The sequence below is a fragment of the Lactuca sativa genome, chromosome 8, assembly GCF_002870075.4.
Source record: "Lactuca sativa cultivar Salinas chromosome 8, Lsat_Salinas_v11, whole genome shotgun sequence".
Lineage (NCBI taxonomy): Eukaryota > Viridiplantae > Streptophyta > Magnoliopsida > Asterales > Asteraceae > Lactuca > Lactuca sativa.
In genome coordinates, this window is record NC_056630.2 from 257,042,866 (window position 1) to 257,061,616 (window position 18,751).

Genomic DNA, 18,751 nt, shown 5'->3' on the forward strand with positions numbered 1-18,751 from the left:
ATAATATGCACACATAGCACGTAATTTATATAAAATACTTCATATCTATGTGTAAGCTGAAAGAAACTATGCACTCATCTGAAAGGTGGTGACTCAGCACTCGGACAATGCTTCGATACACTCAAAACAATTTTCCTTCGATAAAACCTAGTATCAATACCACTAGGGTTTAGTCTAACGTCAACCGCGACAAATTAATAGTCTGACTATTATTATTATTATATAAGCGTTAAATAACACTCAATATAACTCATAATAATAGCCCAAATAATTATTTTAAGGACCTAATAACATTCCTATAATTATTTGAAAGCTATATTAAAAATTGCGTAAGCGTAGCTCACTTACAGCGGATTTTAAAGAAAATCGGGCTTTATTTGGAGCAGCGTTTCGAAACCGAAAGACACTTTCTCTCGGGACTCCGGGAGCCTCGGGGCTTAGGGGAGGGTTTGGAACCTTAGAGAGAGAAATATTGTAGAGAGAGACGTGAAGAATGTGTGAAAAATCTAGAGACCCTCGCCCCCTTTTATAGCCTGCGAGCCTCGGACGTACGTTGGGCGTAGTCCTCTGCTACGCTGGGCGTAGTCTCGGATAGGGTTGCCACCCGGATCCAGCTGTCTCGCACTCGTCGGAAGGATAAGGCCGAAGTACGCGGGGCGTTCCGGATTTCATACGTGGGGCATAAGGCGAAGGCGAGGCGACGTGGCGCTGATCAGAAGCGAGCCTTGTCATCGGTATCAGACGGCTATGGCGCTGCCACATCAGTTACTTCGCACCAGGTCTCGCAAATTCGATTCCGAACTTCAAAAATTTGTATCTTGCACATACTAGCTCCGTTTTTAACTTTCTTTATATCCATGCGAAGGTGGGAACGTACTCTACAACTTTCGTTTAGACTTCGTCGGCTAATTTTGACTTTATTTTAAAATTTATATTATTAACAGGCCGAGACATGATTGGTCCGTTAAATTCTCATAACTTCATCCGACGTCCGTTTTCGCCCATGTTTTTCTTGTTACGCTACTCTTAACGAGCTCTTCGATTCTCATTTAGGTTGTGTCGGCTAAAAACCACTCGATCTAATATTCTAATTTCGGGCTGTACACTGCTAATCCAAAATTTCGAAAATCAAAACTTCCTCATACGAAGTCAGATTTGGGCGTTCTTTTTATCGATGCTCTTAGTTTAACATATTCTACAACTTTCTTTTAGATCGCTAAGGCTAAATCTCGCTCTATCGTAAATTCACTATTTACGCTTCCCGGTATCGTGTTGGTTTTGTCACGAAACTTCAACGGGTCATAACTTCTTCGTTATAACTCGGATTTCGGCGTTCTTTATATCCCCAGAATCCTTGTTTCGACCACTACAACTTTATATAAAGATATCGGGCTTATCTCACACTTTAATTTTGATGCTTATTTTTATTCTTTATTAATTATACATTTATAATTAAATAATAAGCACACAAATACACATAATTCACATAATACTCAAATATTTCATCTTTATTACTTCAAAAAGAGTGACAATAGTTGACCTAGACTATTACATTGTCAAAAATGCTTAGCCCTGAAACCCGGGCGTTACAAGCGAGGAGTGTGAATGCGATATGGGTTGCCATGGACAGATTGATGAAGAGTGTCCACTTTATTCTGATCTCAGAGAGTATTTCTGCTGAGAAATTAGCAAATATCTATGTGCGGGAGGTAGTGGTCCAACATGAAGTGCCAGTATCGTGGTCTCAGACTGCGATGTTCGATTTACATCCAGGTTTTGGCGGAAGTTCCACGAAGAGTTAGGAACTCAGTTACACTTCAGCATTGCATACCACCCCCAGACAGATGCCCAGAGCAAGAGGATGATCCAGACGCTCGAGGATATGTTGCGGGCATGTGTTTTGGATTTCGGAGGGAGTTGAGATACTTACCTCCCATTAGCAGAGTTTTCATATAACATTAGTTATCATGCTAGTATCAACCAACCCCCGTTTTGGATGTTGTATGGTCGGAGGTGTAGGACCCTAGTTTGTTGGGGTGAAGTTGGGCACTGAGTCATGGGAAGCACCAAGGTGGTGCTTAAGATGAACAGGTTGATCCAACATGTGAACGAAAAGCTGCGGGTTGCATAGATCTGTCAGAAGAGTTATGCCGACCGGCGTCCCTTGGACCTTGAGTTCTAGGTGGGAGACTACGTCTTGCTGAAAGTGTCACCATGGAAGGGTGGCATTCGGTTCCGAAAGAGGGGCAATCTTGGGCCTCGATATATTGGTCCGTTCAGGATTACCGCTCGGGTGGGCAAGGTGGCTTACCGTTTTGATCTTCTGGACGAGCTTAGCCAGATTCACAACACTTTCCATGTGTCTCAGCTTCGGAAGTGTATCCCTGACGAGGCTGATGTTATATCTTTAGATGGCATTTGGGTAGATGAGAGTCTGAACTACATTGAGAGGCCTGTTCCAGTTATGGATAGGAAGACCAAGGTCCTTCATAACAAGGAAGTGAAGCTAATGAAGGTGTAATGGCAGCACCGAAGACGCTCCGAGTTGACATGGGAGCCAGAACATGAGATGCGAGACCACTAACCCGATTTGTTTACATCAGCAGACTTTGAGGAAGACTTCTAGTTCAAGTAAGGGAGATTTGTGACGCTTGTTTCAGGTATGATTTATTTCTTTAAAACTTAAGCGTTTTGGACTGGGACTCAATGAGTTAGGAGCTCCAACTCGTCGAGTAGGGATCATTATGAACGCAAGATGAAGGGTCTACTCGACGAGTAGATGCTGGAAAGGAAAACCCTAATTTTCAGGCTTTTGTGCCCTATATAAAGAACTTATGACTCATTGTGGCATCCCTCATCGTCTTTACAGCCCATAGAAATGCTAAATCAAGCCTAGTACCTTCTTGATTGTGTGTGAGAGCCTTGAAGAGTGATTTTGGTGTGGTTGTGAAGGAATTTGGATATTGAAGAGGTTGGAGCAAAAGGAGAGGCTCTAGATCTGACATCTACTCTGTGCTAGCAACCATTTGGAGGTTAAAAGTCCTTACCTTGGCTTTCCATTTCTTAGATCTTCCCTTATGCAAGAATATGGTCATTTCTCGTGCAAAATGGAGTCACTCTCGGGTTTAAGCTTGTCATGAGGCCATGACTTCAGATATGGACTCCTTATGGTCTCCTTAGACATAAAGTTACCATGTTTATTAAGTTATGGCCCTTCCTCATGCACTAAAACCCTTATTAAGCTTCATATGAGTGTTTTAACCCCTTTGATGACATGCATGAACGTAAAGTTAGCAACTTTACATGGTATCTTAACCCTAGGAGACCGGATTTGTAGTTTGGGGTTTTATATTCGTTTGAAAAGGGATGAATAGGTAATGATTGGGGAAACTCAATGTAACGCCCCAAATCATGTACGACTTGAAACCCTCAAGAATTCACATTTTTCACAATTGGTCCTTAAAGTACACTGGGCGTACTAGCTATGGATGGTCACGGAGGAGGTGGACATATGTTGGGCATACCAGAAGTACGCCGATCATACGTGTTGAGGGTGCAAACCCTAAATCTCGGACTTGTCCCCTATTTAAACATCTTTTAGCCCTTTGGACCAAATTCTATCAGTCTCTTAAGCCTCATTTCGTCCACGTTCAGCTGAGATATTGTGTGAGAGGGTTTTTGAGCTTAAGGAGTGGCTTTTGTGGCCATTTTAGAGTTCTTTCAAAAAGAAGGATTTGCTAAGAAAGATTATGACAATTTGGTGCTTCAAGAATCTGCATCTTGGTCATCTTGAAAAGCTTATAGAGGTAAAAAGCTTGCACATTTCCACTTAAAACTCTAGATCTAGCTAGGGTTTTCTGCCTTGTCCCTTTTGGTTGATATTGGACCTCCATTTATGAGTTAAGCAACTCCAGAAGATGGGAATGACAGATCTGAAGTCCCTTGGTCCTTTAGTAACATAAAAATGGAGTCTTGGTGGAAGTATTGGCCTCATGCATGGGTTAAAGACCTTGAAAAGGTCTTAATGGAGGTGTTGGGTGTATATTAGCCATGCAAAGGCATAAAGTTGCCAACCTTATGCCTTAGGGCGTCTTAGAAAACTTAGATCTGGCTTTTGGACGTAAAGGAATTGAGTATTAAGCACTTAATAGAGAAAGTGCTTAATCAGGTAGTACGCTGGGTGTAACCCAGTGTATGCCGCGCGTAGTCCCAAGACCCCAGTATGCAGAGCGTACATATCACAGTTAGGCCCGAATCAGTTTTTGGCTTTTGAGCAGTTGGGCCTCATTTGGTTATTGGGCATGGTTGTATTCTAGAAATTATGAGTCATATCATCTGTTTTGGGCCATGGACATATTGATTGGGCCTTATTGGGCCAAAATGCCCATTAATGATCTTGGACTTTGGGCCCATTAACAAGGAAAGGATAATTAGGCCTTATGGAAGGGTTTGGGGTTTGGTCTTCCTTTGTTTAATTAAAGTCCTAACATTGATTAATATTACTATTCAGCACGGGAGGTTACAGGCTATTAGGAGAGAAACTTTTGTATTCAGCAGTCAGAGGTGAGTCTTCTCACCATACCCATGGGTCTAAGGCACCAAGGCCGTCCTATTATGTGATTATGATATACGTGTTACCCATGGGTCTAAGGCACAAATGCGAACTGCTAATCACCTTCGCATTTTTTATCCAATTAACCAAATATGCGAAAATAATTGAGATTTCTATATCCAAATGCGAACTGCTTTTTGAAACCTTTGAAACCCAGATGCGAACATAATATCGATTCACCAATATGCGAACTCAGTTGATTTTATATGCGAACCAAAAAATCATCAACCACACACTTGTCTCACCAAATGTGAAATCCAAGTGAACAACAGAATCGATTCATAGATGCGAACTCATCTGATTTCATATGCGAACCCAACAATTTTGTTATCTGCTATCAATCGCCGACCATCTGTAAACCGAGTTCGACCATTTGGCTTGTTGACAACCAAAATCAAAACTCCAAACATCGATTTCGCAATCGGTTCTTCAACTCAAGCTTTCAAAAACTCCCAAATCGATTTACAGTAAATCAAACTCACAAAGTCTTCTTTTACAGATCATCGACTCCAAATATTACACAAATCGAAATTATCGATCTATCACACCAAAGAAACCGATCGATTATCTCCAAAATCGTGAATCATCGACCACCTTCGCTCATTCAAAATCCAAACCCAAATTAAGTGATTCTTCCAAAATTCTTCAATCTCACATAAATTTAACTTGCGAACAATCATCATGCAATCTCAAATCGATCCTTCGCATAAATCGCAAGTCCAAGTCAAAATTTTTAAATCAAGTTCGACTCTAATACCGCTTTCCTGTTCGATTTCTCAAATGACTCAAAACAAAAACATCAAATGCGAAATCAATTCCAGATTCATCAAGAAACCGATTTTGAATTTTAGCTTTGACTTTAAGAATTCTTCAGTTGACAAACACAAATCCATGAATTTATCAACAATTTTCAGATCAAACAGAGAATATTCAACTTGTTCTTCAACATATTCAGCATTTCTTCATCAAATTCTTCAAAATTAAGATTTCGATGGAAGACTTTCTAGACATCAACAAAACCAAGATCGACTCGATATACAACTAATAATACAATATCGATTCACAGTATCAGTTGATTATTAGAGATGAAATGAAAACGAGAATCAAGAACAAAAGAAAAACTGATTATGAAGAAACATTATGTGATGGTACAAGTACACGATGCGTGTGTACAAGTCAAAAGATGAACAACTATCAATGATTTGAATGATTCAGATGAAAGAATTTTACGATTTGGGCTCAAATATAGATAAGAAATAGTAGCAAATGGAATTTATTTGATCTTTTTAGAATTTTATGGACTCAAAATCAATCGGCAAAAGAATTAGTATTGGATTGGGCTTCACATATTATTCAATGAACAGTATCAGATCGAGGAAAAAATAGACCACAAATTTGTTTTGATTTGGGCTCAAGGAATGAAAATGAACAGTAAACAATTCGAGATTTAATTGATCATAACAATTGATCACGATAAGAAATTGATTTTGATTTTTGAATTGATAAAAAAAAATAATTGGATCAACAATGAGTTTGAAACGGATTAGATCCAATGAGGCAAATCGATCAAAAATGAAAAACGCAAAGCACGAATCGAAATCATGGACGTTTTGGAATCCATTTGAGAATTTGAGTTACCTTTTTGACGAATCGAGTTCCATTTTCAACGAACGAATCAAATTTGGAAGATCTTGGTTCTTTTGTCGGGATGAGAAAATCTCCAAATAGAACATTGTACCACCCACTATGCGAGATGTATAACTCGTTCTTTGTGTTCTTCGTGTTCTTCATCAAACCAAGAACATCTTCAAAAGAACCACCAACACATTCGGGTTTTGACTTCAAATTCAATGCAACCTTTGGAGATTGTTGCTTTGGAACCCAAATTTGCTTCACGGATTTTGGCTTCACAACATATGACGATTTTTGTGAGTAAACCCGCTTGTTCTTCCGATTCATCTTCTTTTTCTTTTTCATCTTTTTGCATCTTGAAGACTTGACTGCATGAACAAACCCACTTTCAACAACATGAACATTTTGAGTTTGAATCAAATCTTTTGGAGTTTGATGCTTGTGATTTTCTTGGATCACCGGCTTCCGATAAGGAATCATTCCGTCAAACGAATCACAAGAACACAAAATATCATCGGTTTGAACTCCAATTGAGCAAAAAACTTTTTCATCTTGAAAATCAACTTGAACTCCTTTTCTTGAACATCAAGAACATCACATTGAACTCCATTGTTTTGAACTTCTTTTCCTTGAACATCATGAACACGATGAACATCATCAAGAACATGTTCTTGAGCTTCACGACAATTTGCATAATATTCAAGTCTATTTCTTCCCGGTTTACAATTAGCAAGAGGAATTCCTTTTATGACTTCACCATTCCTCTTATTTCTTCGTCTTTCTTGATATGTTGTAGTCAATCGATCAAACAAATCTTTGTTTTGATAAATTGGATAACCAATGAAATCTCCCTTTCTATCCCTTTCTCCATTTGACATAAGTACATCTTCACTTTGCGATCCAACAGTCAATTGATAAAGAATGCATTCAAAAGAAGTGTATACGTATAGAAAACTTTCATTCCGAACCAACCATTGCTCCATAATTGCTTCTTTTCTTTTGAATCAAATGTTATGAACTTGAGTTTTCTAGAGAGAGAAAGTGTAAATCAAGGGGATCTCTAGAGAGAGAAAGTGATATGAACCAAATTCTAGTGAGAGAAAGTGGTACAAAAAAGTATTATAGAGAGAGAAAGTTGAATTATGGATCAAATCAAGGAAAAATTCGACTTCTAGAATACAAAAACACTCTCTAAACACGAAGATCAATGAACAATAAGAATCACCAAATCAAAATAGCCATCAAGGATCAATTCTTGATGAAATCAAGAACACCCGCTCTGATACCAATTGTAGAGGTGATGATTCTGATGGCATGTGTGGAATTAGAAAAGATCTAGTGATTCATCATACAAATTTAAGAACACAAGGAGTAAATAAATCTTTGTAAGCTCTTATTAGATCTAGAAAGATTATACAAATGGGTTTGTATACAATTTCTCTCTCTAGTCTAACACTCCAAATGGACTCTTACATAATGGGAGTCACTCACTTCCTATTTATAGGAAAAGACTCAACCCATTTACACATACAAAGAGGAAAGCCTAAAATAATACATCCAAGCATGACTTTGCACCCTAACACCATGTAGGGTAGCCTATAGCATTCTTACAAGTTCTATGTATGCATGGCTTATGTGATATGTATATAGCTTTAATTAGCTGTGTATGTGGTTTGTATGTGGTATGCTCTGGGGAACTCACTTGTTTCGGGTACATCTGAGCCCAAGGGCTAGGGCTAGGCGTGATGGCACGACGTGCACTCTATCTCCCTCTCAGTGATATGTTTTAGGGAGACTCTAATGTTTTCTTTTAAATAAATTGTAATGAATATGGATTTGAAAACAATTATGTTGGGATTTCATGATTTATGCAAATGTGTTCGGCTAATTAAGAATGAAAAATATAAATGAAAATTTTGGGTCGTTACACTCGATGAGTTGCCTTAGAAATTCGACGAGTCGGATCAAATTACCCCGTCTTATGGATACTGAGTGCACTCGACGAGTTGATGAGACAACTCAGCGAGGTTTTGTCCCGGTTTTCCTGAACTCTGAAGGAACTCGACGAGTTGCTAGATGCACTCGATGAGTTGGGTGCAACATGGACACTTGACCTTGATGTTGACTATGGTTGACCAAGTTTGAATTTAAGTGTATTTTTGGTATTTCGGGATTTTGAAAAAGTTATTCACTTAGTGGTTGTAGGTAGTTGAATTGGAGCTATGAGTTGAGATTTGATATTTCAGTTCAGCATTTCTTGATACGTGAGTCTCCTCAACATACCAAATGGTTGAAGGCACCAAGACCGTCCCATTATTGTTATGTGATGTGTTAGTTGATCATTTGCATTGTGGTATGCTATCCGTATTTGTGGTACTTGCATGAAAGACCTCGGGGTGTTCTCGAGGCATTTGGGTGTAAGATCTTGGAGGGTTTGCAAGGCATCCTAAGTAAAGAACTCAGGGGGTTCCCGAGGCTTTTGGGTGCAAGACCTTGGAGGGTTTCTAATTCATCCTAGGTAAAGACCTTGGGGGGTTCCCAAGGCACTAAGGTGTAAGACCTTAGAGGGTTTCCATGACATCAATAGTTAAGACCTCGGGGGGTTCCCAAGGCAATGGGCTAAGACCCTGGAGGGTTTCTAGGGTACCCCGAATACGACCCTGGAGGGTTTCCAGGGCATCCTTATATGTTTATGTTCAGGTACTTCAGAGCCCAGCATGATGACGCAGCATGCACTCTCCGGCGTTTTCTGTAAGGACACTCTAATGTTTTTCGATAATTTCTTTGATCTTATGGATTCTTAGAAAACAAATGTGGCTGAATTATTATGTCTTTGAGAATGATATTGTTAATTAAAAATGAAAATTTTTATTGGATATTTGGGTTGTTAAAACCCTCTTCAAAACAGTTGCGATCTCTACATCCATTTTAGAGATCTCTTGAATATAGGCTCTGATCATCCTTCATAAATGTTTAATAATAGGTTCATATTTCATCTGATATTTATGTAGGATTAGGTGTTTAAGCTAATAACTAAATTGATATATACTTGAATTAAAAGCAAAATCCTTTGGGGTATCCCTCAAAACTAGTAACTGACTGGAATGTCTTTTGGAGAGAAATGTTGATTTATTGATTTATTATATGATTAACAAATAGCAATAAATAATTTATTGATATATTAATTTGAAGTAGTATTATTTAATTAATAACTAATCAAAAATTAATTTTGGGATTAATTGAATTAATTAACATTGCAAGGACTTACGTTATAATTGCTCAAAAATTAAAGAAGAGAGAGATTTTGGATTGTTCCTATGGTGGCCTAAATTTGGGAGCCTCCTAGGGTTACCAGAATGCTCCGAGTGGATAAAAAGGAAAATAGATAAAGTCAAATTTGAAATAATATTATTTTATTTGAAATTAGGATTATTTAGGATTTTCCTATCAACTATAAATAGGTCCCTTTAGGTTCCCTATTTTTGTCCAAGCATACCTAAAGCAAGAAGAGTCGAATTTCTGTTCCCATCTCCTCTATCTGCTCTAATCTTCCTTTACTAGGGTTTGGATACAAACCATTACATGCATCAAGCTTTTGGTGTTAAATTTCCAAAAGACTTCAAGAAAGGAATTGTTTGGTTATTTACAATACTAATTAAAAGGTATGTAAACCTTAATCTTTGTTATTTTCAATAATAGTATGATAGGCTAGGGTTGTTTGGTGTTCAAAGATTATATCTATCAATAGATAAAACTTAGATTCAAATAGGTTGCATGTGAACATAAGGGTTAAATTATTTCACCTCATGCATTATATTGTAACCTATAAAAAAATATAAGTGATATCAGAGCCATAGTTTTCTAGTTGATTGTGCATAATATAGTGAATAGATCAAAATTAGGGTTTATAGCAATTAAACCCTAAAGGCCTTGAATTTTTGCAAATAGGTAGGGTTCTTGAAACCCTAGCCTCCACCCTAAATTTTGAAAAACCCAAGGGTTTCCTTAGGGTTTTTTGGTTTTCTTAATTATCATTTCAATAGCCTTAAACTTTGAATAATAAAAATTGGATAACCCTAAAACCCCAATTTTCATAAATTAGAAAGGTTTTCAATTAGTATTAAATTGGCATTATTTTATTAATTGTTTAATAGAAAATAATTATTTAATCCCTAATGATTTAAATTAATTTAATTAAAGGTTAATTAAAAGATAAATATTAAATCATAATTGGTTTAAATTTAATTTAGACAATTGAAAATTAAACATTGTATGGTGAAAATGTTTTAAAATACACCTTATATATATTATTATTATAAGTTAATTACTATATGTATAACAATAAGTCAGTTGAATCGCTACTATGTCTCATTCACGAAATGATATTATAATTGGGGGGGGGGGGGGGGGGGGTATAAGGAAGTGGCCTATAAAATGGTTATTGAATGGGAGTCCACTCTCACCCACCACTCCTTTATTTGGAGGAGAGTCGTTAGCAAAATGGGTTGGATATGAGATAACTTTATTAAAAGTATAATGATTCAAAAGTACTAGAGCCTTGAGGTGTCCTTCTTCAAATCGATGTCTAATAAAGTGATATTTTCTGTCGATATGTCAAGATCTACCATGATCCCTGGTTCCTTGGTCAAGGCAACCGCTCCTTCATTATCACAGAAAATTTCCATAGGCTCCTTTATGGCAGGTACAACTCCAAGATCAACAATGAAGTTCTTCAACCATATTGCCTCCTTCGACGCTTTGCTCTCTGCAATGTACTCTGATTCACACGTTGAATCAGCTATGGTTTGCTGCTTGGAAGTTTTCCAAGTTACTGCTCCTCCATTAAGGGTAAAGACCTAGCCCGACTGCGAACGGTAGTTGTCCCTGTCGGTTTGGAAACTAGCATCACTATACCCTCGCACCTTTAAGTCATCGCTCCCCCCGATGACTAAAAACCATTCATTGGTCCTCCGAAGGTACTTAAGGATATTCTTGACCGCAATCCAATGGGCTCTGCCAGGGTTCCCTTGATATCTACTGACCATGCTCAAAGCAAAGGCTACATCAGGGCGAGTACAGGTCATAGCATACATGATTGAGCCAATTGCGGAAGCGTAAGGTACTCGGCTCATCTCTGCTATCTCGGCTTCGGTACTCGGACTTTGAGTCTTACTCAACTTGGCATTACTTTGTATCGGTAATTCTCCCTTCTTCGAATTTTCCATACTAAAACGTTTTAGTACTTTATCTAAGTGTTCTGACTAAGTCCTATTAGTTTCTTACTTCTTTCTCTTACTATCCTTATTCCCAAAATATAGGAAGCCTCTCCGAGGTCCTTCATAGCGAAGCACTTCCCGATCTAGGACTTAACCTCCTGCAGTGTTAGGACGTCGTTTCCTATGAGTAGTATGTCATCGACATACAAAATGAGGAAGCTAACTATACTCCCACTGGATTTGACATATACACATGATTCATCTTCGCTTCGTACAAATCCAAACTCTTTGACTTTCTCATCGAAGCAAAGATTCCGTCTGCGAGATGCTTGCTTAAGCCCATAAATGGACTTCTCAAGCTTGCACACTCTATTTGGATGCTTCGTATCAACAAAACCCTCTGGCTGAGCCATGTAAACATCCTCAGCCAGCTTCCCATTAAGGAAAGCGGTCTTGACATCCATCTGCCATATCTCATAATCATGAAATGCAGCAATGGCTAGCATCACCCTAATAGACTTTATTTTCGCAACTGGTGAGAAGGTCTCATCATAGTCAACTCCGGGAGTTTGAGTAAAGCCCTTCGCAACCAGTCGTGCCTTATATGTGTGCACATTCCCATCCACTTCGGTCTTCTTCTTGAAGATCCATTTGCACCCAACGGTCTTACGTCCGGGCACATTATCAACCAAATTCCAAACTTGGTTGTCATACATGGATTGAATCTCGCTGTCCATTGCCTCTTTCCATTTTGCAGACTCCGGGCCTGCCATGACTTCCTTATAGCTATTAGGTTCATCTAGATTTATTAGTGTACCATTATATACGTGTTCCCTTCGATAGTAATATGAAAACCATAAAACTAGGGTTGAACTCTAAATCTTTCGAAACGTCTTAGAGGTAAGGACTCGTCAATTGGTTCAACCGGAGTTTCCTCCTCTGGTTGAGCGCCAGCGGTAGAGGTTCCTTCATCACTCGATTCTTGAATCTCTTCAAGTTCGATCTTCCTCCCACTGTCGCCTTGGCTTATGAGTTCTCGCTCTCGGAAAACCCCTCTCCTCACAACGAAGACAACATTGTCATTCAGTCTATAGAAGAGATATCCAAAGGATTTCTACGGGTAGCCGATGAAAATACACCGCTCACTACGAGGTTCGAGCTTGTCGTGAGTATCTCGTCTTACGAAAGCCTCGCAACCCCAAACCTTGATATGTGCCAACGAGGGAGCTTTCCCTGTCCACATCTCATGAGGTGTTTCGGCAACCTTCTTTGTAGGGACTCGGTTAAGGATATGGGCGTCAGTCTCTAAGGCATACCCCTAGAATGAGATAGGTAGTGAAGCACGACTCATCATAGAACGAACCATGTCTAACAAGGTTCGATTACGCCTTTCTGCCACACCATTCAACTGCGGTGTCCTAGGTGGCGTCAATTGCAAAATTATCCGCATTCTTTGAGATAATCGTGGAATTCAAGAATTAGGTACTATCCTCCTCGATCGGATTGAAGCATCTTGATTTTCCTGCCCAATTGATTCTCCACTTCATGTTTGAATTCTTTGAACTTTTCAAACGTTTCTGACTTGTGCTTGATTAAATAAATATACCCATATCTACTATAATCATCGGTGAAAGTCACATAGAAGTGGTTTGCATCCTTTGTGGTGGATCCAAAGGGTCCACATACATTGGTATGTATGAGATCCAACAAACCCTCACCCCTCTCACAAGTACCAGTGAAGGGTGACTTGGTCATCTTTCCAAGCAAACAAGACTCACACGTGTCATCTTCCCTAAGGTCGAATGACTCCAACACTCCATCCTTTTGGAGTTGGGCTATGCGCTTCTTGTTGACATGTCCAAGACGACAATGCCACAAACATGCTTTACCCATACTATTGGAAGAATCCATGCATAAAACATCATTTCCTAAGTTATCTACAATCATAACAGTCTCATAGATTCCATTACAAGGCATTGCTTCAAAATATAAAACACCATTTAGATAAGCATAAATCGAACCATTCTCATTATTAAATGAATATCTAAATCCTTGTCTAAACAAACCATGAAATGAAATGATGTTTCTTGCCATATCTGGCGAGTAGCAACAATTATTTAAATCTAAACTTAATCCATTACTAAGCACTAAAGAATACACTCCAATCTTGGTGACAGGTGATGATCTTCTGTTTCCCATGATTAGATTTATTCTTCCATGCTCCACATCCATATTTCTTCTTAGTCCCTGCAATTCAGAACAAATGTGGTAACCATACCCGGTATCAAGCACCCAAGAAATAACATGAGATGAATCATTAGATTTAATTGTGTAAATACCTGCGAAAGATGGCTTGATCTTTACATCCTTGATGGCTTGCAGATATTCCGGGCAACTTCTCTTCCAATGCCCTATTTTTTGGCAATGGTGGCATTCTGCCTCCTTCGGGTTAGGGTTGGGTTTAGCAGGATCAACCTTGGTCCCACTAGAAGAGGAACCATCTCGGGACTTTCCCTTGCGGTGGCTCTTTGACAGAGCCTTCCTCTTCTTACCCCTTCCCTGCCCTATAGCCAAAACAGGAGCAGTGGGTGGATTAGGAGTCGGTGCAACAGACTTGTCCTTAAGGTTGCTCTCAGCAACCCTTAGGAGCCCTTGGAGCTTGCTTAGGGTGACCTATTCCTTGTTCATGTGGTAGGTCATCCTAAATTGGTTATAACATGGAGGCAAGGACTGAAGAACCATGTCGATAGCCAAATCTTCCCCAAAGTCGACATTCAACTTGCGAAGACGATCAACATACCTTTGCATCTTTTGCAAGTGCACGGTTAGAGATTCTCCATTTCCTATTTTAGTAGTGATCATGTTAGTCAAGATCTCGTAACGTTCCTGCCTCGCGTTTTGATGGTATCTCTCCAACAAGTCTTGATGCATCTCGTACGGATACATGTCCTCATAGGATTTTTGGAATTCGGCGTTCATTGTGGCTATCATGATGCAATGAACTTTCGTTGCATCACGCTCATGAGTCTCAAAAGCAGTCATTTCAGCCGGAGTAGCGATTTCTGGATTGATCTTTTCGAGCTTCTCGTCAAGGACATGCCCCTTGTCCTCATAGCGAGCAATCGTGCGAATGTATCTTATCCATTCGCTAAAGTTCGTTCCATCAAAAGTCACTTTTTGGAAAAGGCTCATTAACGTGAATAAGCTAGCAGCAGCGTTGTTCGCGTTCGACATCTACAAATAGAAAAGGACAAAGTTTGATAAGAATTGAATCCCTAATTATCACCCAATAAAAAATTAGGGCTAGGATCCAACAACACTATTTACACATTAGAAAAGGGATGTCGTAATCCAACATGCAAACAATTTGAAGGTAAGTGAATGACGATTCACTAATTCTCCACCATGAAAACATAACCTTAAGTTTTAAACGCATTGAGAATTTCTAGGTTTCGATGAGATTCATTGAACTTTTTCAATGGCATGTTTAAATCTCGATATGCCCCTCTCGTTTGTGACTGGGATGCCGAGGATCACAAAGTGGGTGTGAATAACCATGCAAATCTACACGGTGTCGTCATTGTTACAATCACCTATTCGATGTGCCGGTAAACCACACATGCTCCACTGAACTATGATAAACAATGAATCACCCTTTGCCACCTTTGCTTAGAACCAATTAGTGTGCCGGTAAACCACACACGCTCCACTAACTTCTTAGCAAGGGTGCAAAGTGTTATTTCATGGGATTGCATCAATTCACTTTTCCTAAAGTAACTAGGATTGAGAATTTGAAAAACATGTAGTTACTTTGTATTTTAACATTATACTTTTAATGAGAAGATAGAGTTGCCCTATCTACCCATTCGGCTAACGACCCTCCACCGGTCAAGCAAGCGGTGGGTGTGAGTGTACACCCATTAAGCGTCATTTTATAGGCAGCAACCTTATACCCACCTTATAGACCGGCTTTGTGAATGAGGCCTACTAACGGTAAGACTAGCATTTTAATTATACGTATATATATATATATATATATATATATATATATATATATATATATATATATATATATATTAGTCTTGTAATATTATATTAGTATGGGGTTGAATTTTAAACTTGTAAAATTCTAAGGTTTGAAATTTAAATTGTCCAAATTAAACTTTTAATCACAAAACTTGAGGATTAGTTTTAACTTTTCAAAACACAAGGGATCAAATAACAAATAATTTAAATTAACCATTTAATCTCATAATTATCCATATTTGATTTATTTAAATGTTTCTTGCAAAACAATTCACCAATTCAATTAAAATAATCAATTAATATCATATAAGGAAATTATTATTCAACTAATTGGTAAATATCTTTTGTTAGGTCAAGAATATACTCACATATATGTTAAAATTCGGATTTTATTGACCCATAAAGATTAAGGCAAGTTTCCATAAGAAAAACAGCAAGAAATCCTGAAACTAGCTCCACCTGACGCTCGAACTCGCCGAGTACCACAATGGACTCGCCGAGTTGAGCCCTACTCGTCGAGTTCATCAGGCAGATGGACAAAATCGAATTTTGCAATCAACAAGCAATCAACCATCGCATTAATTCAATAGAAACCAATCAAGGTTCTGATACCACTGATGGGTTTGAGCCATAAGAACTTTCCTATGTGCACATGCAAACCCTAATGCTTGGATCTAGGTTTCTCTAATTAAACATGCAATGTATCCAAGACTTTAATTGATAGATCTAGTGTAAACATTCAAATTCATAACATATGAAATCAGATCTAAAGGAATACCTAGAGTTGCTTGCTTGATTCTTCTTGTCTTTGGAGCTTAGAGTCACAATTTTCACTCCTCTAATGGCTTAGAAACACCAACTAGCAAGAGGATGATAAGAGAGAGAGAGAGAGAGAGAGAGAGAGGAGGGTGAGAAAATCGGCCTAGGGTTACTCCAATAACAAAGGTGCCGATTTCCTCAACCCCATGGGTCTATTTATACTTATGAGCTCCTAGGGTTTCACCCTAAAACCCTAATTGGATAACTTAGGCCCTAAGCAATCCAATGATCCTTATAGATTAGGCCTTGGACGATTTCTAGGCTTCTCCAAACCTTAAAATCGTCCACCCTCTTATCCATAAAGATTCATAGCCCAAAATACAACTATCACACATTTGACAGTTTATGCCCCTTTATTCAATTAACCTCTTTAAGTCACCAAATTAATTCCTAATTAATTTATGACTTATATTAATCAAATAACAATATTATTATTCTTTATATTATTCTCATAATATATTAATAATATTTCTTCTCTCAATACAAATCATCCTATCAAGTTGCTATGGTGAAGGCAACCCAAAAGGACCATGCACAACCGGGTCAAATACTTGCCAAATATAGTTACAGCCTTAGACACTATTCCAACAATATCTAAATGTTTAGCAAGGGCATATATGAATTTCTCTCCTTCCAAAATGGTGGATCGCATTCCTAAAAAAAGAAAAAAAAATGATTTTGTACTTGCACCACATCACGGTGATTTGTTTTTTCTTGGACCACTTGAAAAATTACGGTGATTTGTTATTTTGGAACTAGAGCATTCCACCAGATCTTCTGACCTCTTGGACCCACGTTTTGTATTACATTTTCTCAACATTTACATAGGCCTGACAATCGTGTCGTGTTTGGGTTGGCATGTCGCGGGTTGACGGGTTGGCGGGTCAAAATATGCCAACCCAAACACGACCCATTTAAATATACATGTCATGGGTTGGCGGGTCACGGGTTGGCGGGTTTGGAACATAAACCCATATATGACCCAGCAACCCATTTATTTATACGGGTTCACAGGTTGGCGGGTTTGTGGGTCAGGTTTGGGTTCGTGGGTTAGATTCCTTAAATAAAATTGACAATTAAACATGAATAAATTCTTAATGGTTGATGTAAACATATCTGAATTTTAGACATTTAAGTATTAAACATCCAAATGAAAATTAAAAGCATTCATAGAAACATGTTACAGACTTAGCCTTATAGGTTACGACTTACGACCTTAGACCATCCACTATGAGTCAAAATGTCAAAACAGTCAAATGGTCTATGAATCAATGGTATATATTATATAATATATACTAAATATTAATACTTGATACATAAATACATTTAAAAATCAAAATAATTTTTTTTATTAAGAATATAAACGGGTTGGCGGGTCAACCCGTTTATTTTTTGAGAAACTCATATATAACCCGTTTAATAAACGGGTTGGCGGGTTCAAAAACTCAACCCAAACTCATTTATTTCGTGTCGTGTTGCGGGTCGTGTCGGGAATTGTCAGCCTTACATTTACATGTAGATTAAAATTTTATATGAAACGCTTTAAAAAACATGATTTATGCTTTCATGCAAATATTTCATATTTGCCACTTTGCCAGTGAGCAGGCCAAAAGTTCTCCTGTCATTATATGAATTTTCCATTCTCCATTTTAATCAATGGACCACCTTTAGGTTGGATTGAAAAATTTTAGGATTGATTGACGGGTTCTCCTCTTCTACTACTTTAATTCCCCCACATGTAGTGAAATACAAAACAACCATTCCATCCCTCGATAACAATAGATTAAGATATGGTTACATATTACCTCCTTTTTGTTAGCGTAGCATATAGTGTATAGATATAGTTGTATTGTATTAATTTCCCGACCAGATGTACCTTGACCCAATTTGTGTATCGATGGAATCCTAGCTATTTAGGGAGAATTTCATATATGTCCCTCTTAAACTTCAAAATATCATATATTGTCCATCTTAATTTCTCAATATCATATTTACCCTTCATAAATCTTCAAAATATCATATTTGCCCAAATCCTTTTTTATAATGTTTTTAATATTTTATACTTTAGAATTATTATAATAATTAAAAAATTTAACCATGTTATCCTTACGTCTATGATAATAGAATGTGAACTTTTAAATTGTTGAAATGTCAGCCTCTTGATAAACAAAAAGATTCATCTTCAACCCCTTCTATGGAATTTATATTTTGATTGTTTAGTTTTTGTTGTTGTTGATTATTATTATATTGTATATGGAGGATATTTTAGATATTACCATTGATATTTTGATGTTTAAAAAGTGTGTATACAATATTTTGATATTAAGAAGGATATATATGATATTTTGATGTTTAAAAAGGACATATATAATATTTTGAAATTTTATGAAGGGTAAATATGATATTTAAAAATTTTATGAAGGGTAAATATGATATTTAGAAATTA